This window comes from Diceros bicornis, chromosome 10 (genome assembly GCF_020826845.1).
Source record: "Diceros bicornis minor isolate mBicDic1 chromosome 10, mDicBic1.mat.cur, whole genome shotgun sequence".
Classification (NCBI taxonomy): Eukaryota; Metazoa; Chordata; class Mammalia; order Perissodactyla; family Rhinocerotidae; genus Diceros; species Diceros bicornis.
In genome coordinates, this window is record NC_080749.1 from 74,285,516 (window position 1) to 74,297,616 (window position 12,101).

At 38.3% G+C, this 12,101-nt stretch overlaps 1 protein-coding gene across 5 annotated transcripts in view; it reads right to left on the reverse strand.

Annotated features, from left to right (window-relative positions):
* Positions 1-12,101, reverse strand: part of HECW2 (HECT, C2 and WW domain containing E3 ubiquitin protein ligase 2) — a 367,339-nt gene that overhangs the window by 73,918 nt on the left and 281,320 nt on the right. The window lies entirely within an intron of this gene.

Here is a 12,101-nt window from a genome sequence, read left to right on the forward strand (position 1 = left end):
TCACTATTTCAGGGCTTTCTCTTATGCATATAAGCATTAGTAGTTTCTCAGTTGTTCCACATCTCTACAGCCTTATTCATTTAATTAGCATCTCACTATCAGAATATTCTTTCTAAACGTTTTGATTATATCACCGCTCCAATCTGAAGCCTCTACTGGCTACCCAGTATCTACAGAAAAAACATTCCAACTCTTTGATCAGTTTTCCAAGACTTTAAAATCTCCTTCCCACTTACCTTTCCAGTTTAGTCATCAATCACACATCCACCCAAATTCTATCAAACACAATGACTTTGGGGGCAAGCCACTTAAGTCCTCTGAGCTATAGATTTCTTATAAAAACATGTCTCCCTCATTCATAATAAACATTTCTCCCCCATGATGTGAGCGGAGGGAGGAAACCACGTCCATCGTGTTATTGCAGAGTCCCTGGTGACATGAAATCATGAATGAGCAGACACCATCTCCCTCAGCGCTGCAGTAAGGCCTGCATACAATGCAGAAAGGCCATTTTATTCTTTTGGTTTGTTTAAGTCTAAAGCTCCACACAAGTGCTATTTATCATTATCATTAGGAGCAAAATGGTATAAGTTTTCAAAGTAAAATTCACTCAAGGTAATAATGAAGCCTATTATCGCAAGGACAAGCAGGAACTGTCAGTTTTCCCTGATCAGATAAAGTTAATTAGGTCATCAAAGATGAAAAGGACTATTAGGAGAGCCAGGAGACTCATTACCTATAAATCAAGAGGCCGGACACATGACAGAGTGTGCCAAATAACCTAAGCAAGGAAGAACTGACTTCTCGAACTGATGCAGCTCAGGTAACAAAGTACGTTACAGGCTAGCAATGAACACATCTAGGCAAATCCCAGGGGAAGACAGTACATTTATGCCTATAAAAAAATCACCTTCCCATTATGAAACAAAATGTTTCTGTATATACATAACCAGGAAACAGGGCAAAATAACTTGTGGGTAGCCCCCAAATAGAAAAAAAAAATGACTTTCTTGTAAAGAAATAACTTTAAGCAATAGATGCACTAGAAAACAAAGCAGAGAAATGGACAGAATGAGAATCCTAGCCAGTCCCTTCTCTCAATATCTGATTTCCAGGTACAAAGACTGGATTAAATGGAAGTCTTGTAGGAGACGGTGTTGTCAGCCCCACATCCCTGGGTAATGCTCCCTTTTTCCTAACCTGTCAGGTGGAACATCTTTCTTCTCTGATCTTGTCAAAAAGTCCACCAGTGATAAACCCTACACAGGCTGGTATTGGCAGGCTCTGGTCCCAAATGTCACACGGGTCCCCCTTTGATTTGGGCTTCTAACACACTTGTACATTATTTCTGCCACTATTCAAAATGTCATAAAGTAGGAATTCAATTATTTTTACAAATGAATATTTCAAATTAATAGGTATTACAATCAACTCCACATCTTCTTTACAAAAATAAAGATTAAGCTTTTTATTACTGAAACAACAATAATAAGCCATGTTGTTTAAGGGAAAAATACAAAGAGTACTAACACAGAATTGCCTACTTACTCTATCTAATTTCTTAGGAATGTGTTGAAGGGATGGGTGGTCATTTAGAGGTAACCACGATGCTTGTGTAATTACAAGGGCAAATGGGTGTGTACATCGAGGTCAGCTGTGACTGACACGTAGTGTCATAGCATAATTTGATGTTAAGAGGCTTGTCTAAAACCTATTCTCGAAAGAATTATACTCTAACTGCCTTGAGGGTAGGGACTCTTTCTTACCCTGTTATCCCCAATAGCTTTTAGAGCTGGGAGCAACAGGGTGCTCGGTACATAATAAACTGCCAAATACTCTAATATGCAGACTCTTGCCCAAAATACAGACAGACAACTCACAACGAATTAATCAAGTATTAACAGTCGCATTCTTTTATATAAGCATAAAAATACTTAAAGATTTGAAAAAAAATAAATGAGAGGGGTGTGTGTGTGTGTGTGTGTGTGTGTGTGTGTGAGAGAGAGAGATGTGTTTGGTAAAAAGGGTAGAGAGCTAAAGACTATAAAACCACAAATAGGAGAGAAGATTTTAAAACATCCCACTGTAGATATGAATAAGCAACCAAGTTAAAACGTGAGCAGTGGAAGACAAAGCAGTGATCAAATGCTTGGGATCTAGAAGACGACAAGCCTGGTTCTGAGCTCTAAGCTCCACCACTTACTAGCGATGTCATCTTGGGCAAACTACTTAACTTGTTTAAACTGCAATTTCTTTTCTGTTAAATGGGGATAATAATACCTACATCAAAGGAAGGTTAAACGAGATGGTTCATATGAACTTTTGAACATAGTGCCTGTGACCCCTTAAATGTGAGTTACTATTATTATTACTAATAATAACAGTTTTAACTTCTAAGACATTTTTCTAAGGATCACAATGTTTCTCACTACAGTCCATACACAAGGCTCAAAAAAATGGAGAACCAGTGAAACTAGAGTTCCCAGGCTCCTTGAGGGCATGTGTGGCCCACAATAAGCTCTGACCAAGGAGATGTAAGCAAAGTGTCACATGGTATTTCTGGAAAACTCCTTTAGAAGGAGATTTTAACAAGGTCAAGCCCTCCTGTTGTCCTTCGTTCATTCTGCTCCCTGAAACAAGGATGTAATTACCGGAGCTCCAGCAGCCATACTGGACCATAAAGATGAACGACGGCTAAGCAAAAGCTGGAAGGAGGCAGGGCTCTCATAACTTGAGGAGCCACCTTAAAGGCCCTAGACTGCCTACCTCTGAACTTCTTTATGTGAGAGAAGAAAATCTTGTGTATTAAACTTTGTATGGGTCTCTGTCACAATGTAGCCAACCAAATCCTAATTGAGACACTGAAGTCTCAGCACTGCAGAGGAAACAGTCTTTCTCAAATTAAAAGCACAGGAGAATAGATAAGCCAGCAACCACCATAAATTAGGGTTTTCATTATTTGATAAATAAAGGTATCTCATTATTATTCACCTTTAATACAGTTGGGTAACAGTTTTTAAAACTGAGTTAAGTGAAATGCATAGTTGGGAACATATAAAGCTGGGATTTGAACTCATCTTTCTATCTGATTCCAAAGCCCAATGAGGAGTCCCTCTTTCCCCTCTCTCTCCTTTTCATATACCTTCTTTCTTTCTTTTCTTTTTTTTTTGTTGAGGAAGATTCGCCCTGAGCTAACATCTGTGCCAGTCTTCTTCTATTTTGTATGTGGGTCACCACCACAGCATGGCCATCAATGACTGGTGTAGGTTCGTGCCTGGGAACTGAACCTGGGCCACCAAAGCGGAGTGTGCAGAACCACAGGGCCGGCCCCCCATCTTTTTTTTTTCGTTTCTGCTTTCTGCCTCCTATCTCTTCCTTTTTATGTTCTTACCACTCCTCTCACACCTCACGTAGTACTTGATTTTAGAAAAGCATTTAAGAATTTATTGAATTAGGCTGACAATGACAGCCACTCATTCTGCTTCAACACGCAAAAGGCTGGTACCACTTTTTACTGGTGCCAGACAGCAAACTGTACATACTTGGCACAATTCGCATCGCTAACAGGCTGGAGGCATGGCTGTGAGTGGGGAACAGGGGCTATTTGTGTCCCACAAGGGGTTCAGTTTCAGAATCCAGTGGAACATGTATATTCTTTATACATGCTTTTGAAGTCTGCCAAGCACTTGGGCAGAAAGGTCTCAGTTAAGACCTCTATCAAAACTGCCCAGCTAGAGTGCCAACAGAACGCAGCACAGACATGTTCCTCAGCCTGCGTTTGTCTCTGCTCCGCCCACGTGTGAGCCTGGACAAGTTTCCTTGGTGCTTTGCTTTGTCCACGTAAAGGGGGACTACTCAGGTCATAGGTGAGTTGTGAAAAATGTATTCTACTTTAAAACGGAGAGGAAAGCATGGAAAAATTACCAAGCAAATTTTAGGCTTGCCATTTCTATTTGTGACGCACAAATCAATTATGTCAGAAAAGTGGATCACTTTCCCACAGGACAGCCTAACGAGTTCAAGCCAGGAATGAAGTTGACCTAGGCCTTTTTTTTTTTAATTTGGGTCACTTTTTATGTCATCATTCTTGAACAGCCTGCCTTTATTTATGAAAGTATCTAACATGTATTAATAAATACTGCCTGTATAAACAGCACCCTGAGAATGTAGACTACACGAAAAAAGCAATTGTATCAAAAAATGAGTCTTTTTCAGATTAGCCACTAGCAAAACAAATTTTGAACAACACACATTCCCTACTGTTAAATTTCATTAAGGAAATTCACTCAAGCCTCACGGTGCTGGACAAATTAAGACTAACAAGATAGTCAAAAACTGAAAGGAATGCAAATACACAAACTCAAATCTCGTTTTAAAAACTTCTACCCTTTCACTGCTCCGGGGCATGGTCAGAGTCAGGAAATATGGGCTGGTTGGAGCCAAGTGGTATTTTAGTGAGGCCAAACAAAATACACTTCTGTCTTTACACAATTCTTTCTTTCTTTCTTTTTTTTTTTCAGCTTCTATTATTTTAAGAAAAGAAAGAGCCATCAATATTTGCGAAGCAATACCAACTTCAGGCTCAACAAGTCTAAGTTACAGAAGTTTGAAACGGTTTCCAGTTAACATTTGGCCAAACCAGGAATCCATACTAAAAGCCCACGTAAACAAAATAAAACAAAAAGCACTTGTATCTACGCTACAGAAAGACAGAGCATCAGATCTTCTATCTTTCCTTCTCTAAAGAGCTATGGAAACCATGAAAGAAAAACAACCTATAAGTTAGAAGCACCGTGTATTGAATCTGTTCTAACATCTGGCTTCTCAACTCCACAAAGTCTTAGAAATGCTCAAAAAAAGTTAACTGTCATCTGCTTTAATTTGTTTTTAAATAGCAGATAGGTCTTTTTTTTTTTTTTGAGGAAGATTGGCCCTAAGCTAACATTTGTTGCCAATCTTCCTCCTTTTTCCTTTTTTCTCCCCAAAGCCCCAGTAGATAGTTGCATGCCATAGTTGTACATCCTTCTAGTTGCTCTATGTGGGATGCTGCCTCAGCATGGCTTGATGAGCGGTGCACAGGTCTGCGCCCAGCATCTGAAGCAGCAAACTCCGGGCTGCTGAAGCTGAGCGTGCGAACTTAACTGCTACACCACCAGGCCAGCCCCTCATCTACTTTAATTTTCATAAGGATTGTATTTACTCACACATTCTCTCCCTTCTAAAATATAAATCTCTTCTCAGCTCCTGGCTCTCTCCCTAGTATTTCCCCAATTATAAGGAATAAACATGCTATTACTTTGTCTATATTATTTCCAAAACAGATTTTCTCTATATTATTTATGTTGCAAATAGTAGAGATGAAAAAGGCTGAATGATATAGTTTATTATAAGTAAAAAATGGTTGTGCTAACATTTTATACCACTTGGTTCATTTGAAGGAGTGGTCCCAAATATTTCATGACATCTATATCAGTCACAAAAAAGTTACAGAAAGTTATTTTGTTAAACTGCTATGACGAGAAATCTAAAGTTGCTAGGAGAGAAAAGAGGAATCTATGGTACTTGAGCTAGAGTTCTAGAAATAGCTGATTGGTTAGTAGATGGGAATAAGTACAATATCCCCAACACTTGAGATGTAAAATGTTAGCTAAAGGAGAGATAGTCTCTGTGTTGGGAGTGGTGGTATTTAGCTGTTGGAAATATAATAGGAGAACCAGTGATGTGCTGGGAATGGCTTGTACTAGCTCATGATCACTGATTGTGAAATTTTAAAGTATTCCAGGAGCTGGCCGATGGTGATGCTGGCAGCCTGAAATCGGCTATGGTGGGAGAATTTACACCCCAGAAAATGGCAAATGCTACAAATCAGCCCTTCTCCACACCTCCCCTGGAGAGCTGGTTGTTAAGCATTTACCAGCACATCACTACAGAAGACTGAGAATGGGGATACCCAGATCGGCCCATTTTAGGTAGAGTAGAAGTCACTCTCATGAAATTTTTAAAAAGCATATTATATTTTTTTAAAAAGATTCAATGTAGTTCACGAAGACAACTGTTTAAAAATAAAAGGCACAGACCAGCTCCATACTTGGTCAATTCCTTCAAGATTCCATGAGTCTAGCATGTTACTCAGAAATACAGTCACAAAACCAACCTCTGCTCTATTCTCGCGTTCTCACAGCACACGGCCCTGAAAGAGTCTGTGCCTCCGCCTTCTGTGTGTACTTCTGTGGGTTATTTTCTGATCTAACACCTTTTCACCCCTTTAAAAATCAGCAAGAGATTCTCTAAAAACCACGTGCTATTTATAAATTTAGAGTTTAATTCCATGTCTACCTGAATGGCTATGTAATTTGAGGTCATTAAACTAGGTAACCACCAGAAAGAGGCACCAGTTGTTTCAAAGCAATTAAAGAGATGTGCCACAAAAATAACCAATGTCATGGTCAAATTGATGAAAAATATATTTTTCAAAGAAAGTGCAGAACTTATCCTGCTAAGAGGCTTTTGGGATTCACTCGAGACCTCCAAATATTAATTGCATTTTACTCATTGAGATGAACCTGACCCTAGCAAGTGTGGCCATCAGCTTCATGTGGAATTGAAACCAGTCTGTCATCACTGGGGCAACTTCTGAGGCCACAGAGGCTATTAGGGTCTGATAAACAAGAATCCTCAAATAGGCTGACTCTGGTAACTGTCACTGTACAAATATTTGTTCTCTTCTAGAAATCTATCCTCATAACCATAACTGCTACTTGCCTTGGTCATCAAAGTTGGGTATTTGGAGCATTCTCATACTCAAACACCCAATCTGATCCCAAAGACACAAACCCCTCAAGTTATAAACCTTGGATATAGAAATGGATGTCAATTTAGCTGGGAGATATTATAGGATATGATTTCTGTAGGGAAAAACACAAGAAACTACGGGACAGGACATTTCACTTTAAATAAGGAGATGGTTACCATTTTACATTTTTATTTAAAAAAACATGAAGTTTATGATATATCACTTTTAAAGGTCAAAGTTTCTTAGTATTTCAATTTAAGCCCAAGTAGAATGATCTGGGAGAAACACCCTGTGTTAATACTGTTTGAGAGTTCAAAAAAAAGAGGCAGGAAAAAAAAGTTATCCCATATTTAACATCTGAAAGACGAGTCAAAAAATAACACTTTTTCTAAAAATTAAACCAAATGATTAAGCCCATTACATGAACTTAAGAAATAACAAACGTCATAGTGTTTTTCTAATTATCCATGTCATTTTGCATTATTCTGTTTTTCTTAACCCTCTGCAATGAAGCTTCCACTGATTTTACTCCATTGATATACGTCTGTGATGGTTAATTTTATGTGTCAACTTTACTGGGCCACGGGGTGCCCAGACATTTGGCCAAACACTATTCTGAACGTGTCTGTGAGTATGTTTCTGGAGGAGATTAACATTTGATTCAGTAGACTGAGTTAAGCATTGCCCTCCCTCACGTGAGTGGGCTCATCCAACCAACTGAAGACCTGAACAGAACAAAAAGGCTGAGAAGAGGGAACTCATTCTGCCTGACTGAACTGGGACATTAGTGTTTTCTGGTCTTCAGACTCGGACAGAAACATAGGCTCTTCTCGGGTCTCAAGCCTGCCAAGTTTTGGATTGGAACTTATACCATCAGCTTTCCTGTGTGTGTGTGTGCGTGCGTGTGTTTGTGTGTGTGTATGTCTATATATAGCTAATACAGAGTCTCTCGAAATTTGCCCATTACTTCTTCATAAGAACTAAACACACTCACCTGGTGGATTCTTGTCTCCATTTCTTTACTTTGGATAAAGAAATTTCTTTTACATTTCTTTACTCCCCATCCCCTATTTTCTCTCCTCCACAATCTCTTTTTATCAAAATCCTACTCATCATTAAAAGTTCAGTTCAAATCCTATCTTTGCTATGAAAACTTTCCAAGTATTCCATGCCAGAAATAAGTCATTCTGCACTGGACCCTTGCAGACCCAGTGCATGGTGCACATTCTTTTATGGTCCAAACGAGAGGCGTTAGGGGTAAAACAGTCTGGGGGAGGGGTGTTTCGTGGCTTTACACAGGAAGTGCACGATTGTGTGCAAATGTGTGGACCTAATTTCAGTTCCAGTTCTAAGGAGGAAGTTACTTATCTTGCTAAGGATGTTTTTGAAACCCTACTTTCATGACCATGGCTGATGGAGAATGTAACCACCAGAGTAGAAGGCAAGAGAACAAATCTACCAGAATGACCACAATAACAGAGCACTCATGGCAGAGAAACAGAGATTTCTCTGGGTTGTTGTACAGTTTTCCGCCAGGAGCAAATATATGAGGGCAGACTACCCTGCAGGGGTCATGAACAACTTGGACAACAAAGAAGAAGAACAACAAAAGGAACCCCACTTTGAAAAAAACATTCTGTGGGACCACCATGGTGAAGGGAGATCAGTAGTTCATTAAGAGGAGGAATGGGACATTGACATTAATCCTACAGTATATCCTTTATAAAGCCATTGTGTATTTCCCATTAGAGTAAGGATTCAGCCATTAACAACAAATCTTTATCATTTTCATAAAATTCTAAATTGACGAAACGCTTTAGTTATTTTTCTACATAGATCTTTGCTTTGACCTAACCACTCAAGTCAAGATTTTGGTGAGCTGGGTGGCAATAACCACGTGAGCAGTACTCCTGGCTAAAAGCTAATAAGATAAAATGTTCCATATTATTTTGTAGGTATTTGTATATTCCATATCTTTGCTTTCCCCAAAATAAATCATAAACCTCTAGAGGTTTGTAACTGTATAGCTTTTATCTTCTGTACCGTAAGTCAAGTAATATCAAGTCAATTACTGAATTAATTGTGCTAATTATAATCCTAATTGTTTTTCTTCCATTTGTAATGCCACTATTATCTAAGTTGTTGCTAACCACAGCCCCAGGAGCTGGACAGGACAGGTTACTAACGCTCACTTTAGAGAAAACTAAGGTACACGGAGGTCAGATCAGATAGCAATGGTTCCAGAAATCCTCATCCCACTGCAGTGTAATTTTCTGAAAGCCATCAAATTAACAATGGCACAAAACAAGAAAGAAAGAGGAAAGAAAGGAGCGAGAAAGAAGGAAGGAAGGAAGACAAAAAACTCCTGGGTTAAATAACATTTGGTTTTCCTTAATAAAGCCCATATTCATCTTACAGATATATTATCCCCATGAGCACATACTAATGATCAAAACCAGCCAAAAATCAGAAGCATTTTAAATGTCACATTTTAATACTACTGATGCTTATTTCTTGAAAAATATAAAACATTTATATCAACACTGTAACCCAGATCCCAAATTACCCTTGATTTTCACACTCCTGAGAGTATTCAAAAATTTAAGAACTATTACAATAAGAAGCAAGCAGAAATTTTCCTTTTATACTGGCCCACTTTCTTTGCTTATATGTTTCATTCCAAAATGAGGCAAGTCAAAATGTGTCTCCTGTATGTTAGGTGAAAATCCTAGGCCTTAGATCCAACAAATACACATAGATGTTGATCATCGTCTCATAAGGACAATCCTGCATAAAATAAAACTTGGCTTAATTGCCAGTCCTACTATTATAGAATCAAAATAATTAAGGAAATCAAGTAATGGAACAAAATACTGATTAAAACACATTGTGGAACACTGAACAAGAGACCTTTCCAAATGTAATTAAAAGCAGAAAGAAAAGCATTACATATTTGAGGTCAAATCCAGCTTGGAACCATACTGTGTAACCTTCAAGACTGAAGAATCAAGGATCTAAAGAATCTACGAGTTAAAAAGGGAATCTTGGCCTTCCTCTAATCCAACCTACCAATTTTTAAACAGCTTTATTGAGACAATTCACGTTATACAATTGACCCATTTAAAGTGTACAATTCACTGTTTTTTAGTATATACACAGAGTTGTGCAACCATCACCATAATCTAATTTTAGGACACCCCCCCCCCCAAAAGAAACCTTGCACCCATTAGCATGTACTCCCATCCCACGGAAACCACCATCTACTTTTTTTCTTGCTGAGGAAGATTAGCCCTGAGCTAACATCTGTTGCCAATCCTCCTCTTTTTGCAAGGAACATTGGCCCTGGGCTAACATCCATGCTCATCTTCCTTTACTTTATATGTGGGACACCTGCCACAGCATGGCTTGATAAGCATTGCGTAGGTCCATGCCTGGGATCCGAGCCTGCGAACCCTGAGCTGCTGAAGCGGAGCACTGGAACTTAACCACTGCGCCACCAGGCTGGCCCCCCAATCTACTTTTTATCTCTACAGATTTGTCTATTCCAAATCTTTCATATAAATGGAATCACATAATATGTGATCTTTTGTGACTAGTTTCTTTCACTTAGCAAATATTTTCAAGGTTCATCCATGTTGTATCAGTACTTCATTCCTTTGTATTTTAAAATAATATTCCATTGTATGGATCTACCACATTTATTTATCCATTTATCAGTTGATGGACATTTGGGTGTTTCTACCCTTTGGCTATTATGAATAATGCTACTATGAATTTGTGCACAAGTTTTTGTGTGTAAGTATCTTTTCATTTCTCTTGGGTATGTAGATACCTAGTGGTAGAATTGCTGGATTATGTGGAAACTCTTTGTATAACATTTTTAAGAAACTGTTACACTGTTTCCAAAGTGACTGTGCTGTTTTCAATTCCCACCAGCAATGTATGAGGGTTCAAATTTCTCCTCATCCTTGCAAACATTTGTTATTTTCCAGATTTTTGTTTTGTTTTGTTTTATGGCCAATCAAGCTGGTCTAAAGTGGTGTCTCACTGTGGTTTTGACTTGTATTTTCCTAATAACTAATTATATCAATGGGAAAGAATAGTCTTTTCAACAAATGGTGCTGGGACTACTGGGTATCCACAAGCAAAAAAAGAAGCTGAACCCCCACCTCACACCCCACAAAAAAATTAACTCAAAATGGATCCTAGATCTAAATGTAAGAGTTAAAACTATAAAACTCTTAGAAGAAAACACAGAAGTAAATCTTTGTGACCTTGGCTTAGATAATGCTTTCTTAGACAAGATACCAAAAGCACAGGCAACAAAAGAAAATACAAATAAACTAGACTATATCAAAATTAAAAATTTTGTGCTGTAAACAATATCAAGTCAGTGAAAAAACAACCCACAGAACAGGAGAAAATATTTGCAAAACATATATCTGATAAGGGATTAGTATTCAGAATATATAAAGAACTCTTACAACTCAATAATACAAAGATAAATAACCCAATTAAAAAATGGGCAAAGGATCTGAATATACATTTTTCCAAAGAAGATATGCAAATGGGCAATAAGCACATGAAAAGATGATCAATCTATTCATTTGTAGAGATAAGGAAACTCAGACACAGTAAATTTAAATGAAGCATCCCAAGTCAGTCAGGTGGTTGGTGGCCAGTGAGGTCTAGACTAACCTTGTGTAGAAAATTAGTACTGGCTTTGGATACAGAAAGGCATAGATTTGTATCCAAGACTTTACTTTGGGCCTTGGTTTCTTCATCTACAGAAAAACCAATTACACAGGATTATTGTGAAAGTTAAATGAGCTAATATAACATCCCTAGCACAGAGCCTGGCATATAATAAGTCATCAATATATGTGAACTCCATTCCCTTCCATTATTCTATGTGCCCCTACCATAAGGACTCTATGGTATTTAAGCATGAAGCCATGTACATGCTTCTGGTGGTGTGCCCTCTGCTAGAACACCTGTGATCTAATTGAGACCCATATGTATGACTCAGCCTTGAAAGATACCAGTAATCCCAGCATCTGGCTTGGACTCTTCTTCCTTGGGATGATAACATATCTCTCATTTCCAAAGACAATCCCTCCCAGTAGAGTGCAGTGGTTACTACTTGAGTTTGAATTCTGGATTCCTCACTTGCTTGCTAATACACATTATTTAACATCTCTAAATTCTGGTAAAAGGTGGATAATAATAACAATACCCACCTCATAAATTGCCATGAAGTGTAAATAAGATAATCCATGGAGAAGTACCTAGTATAGTGCCTGGCATG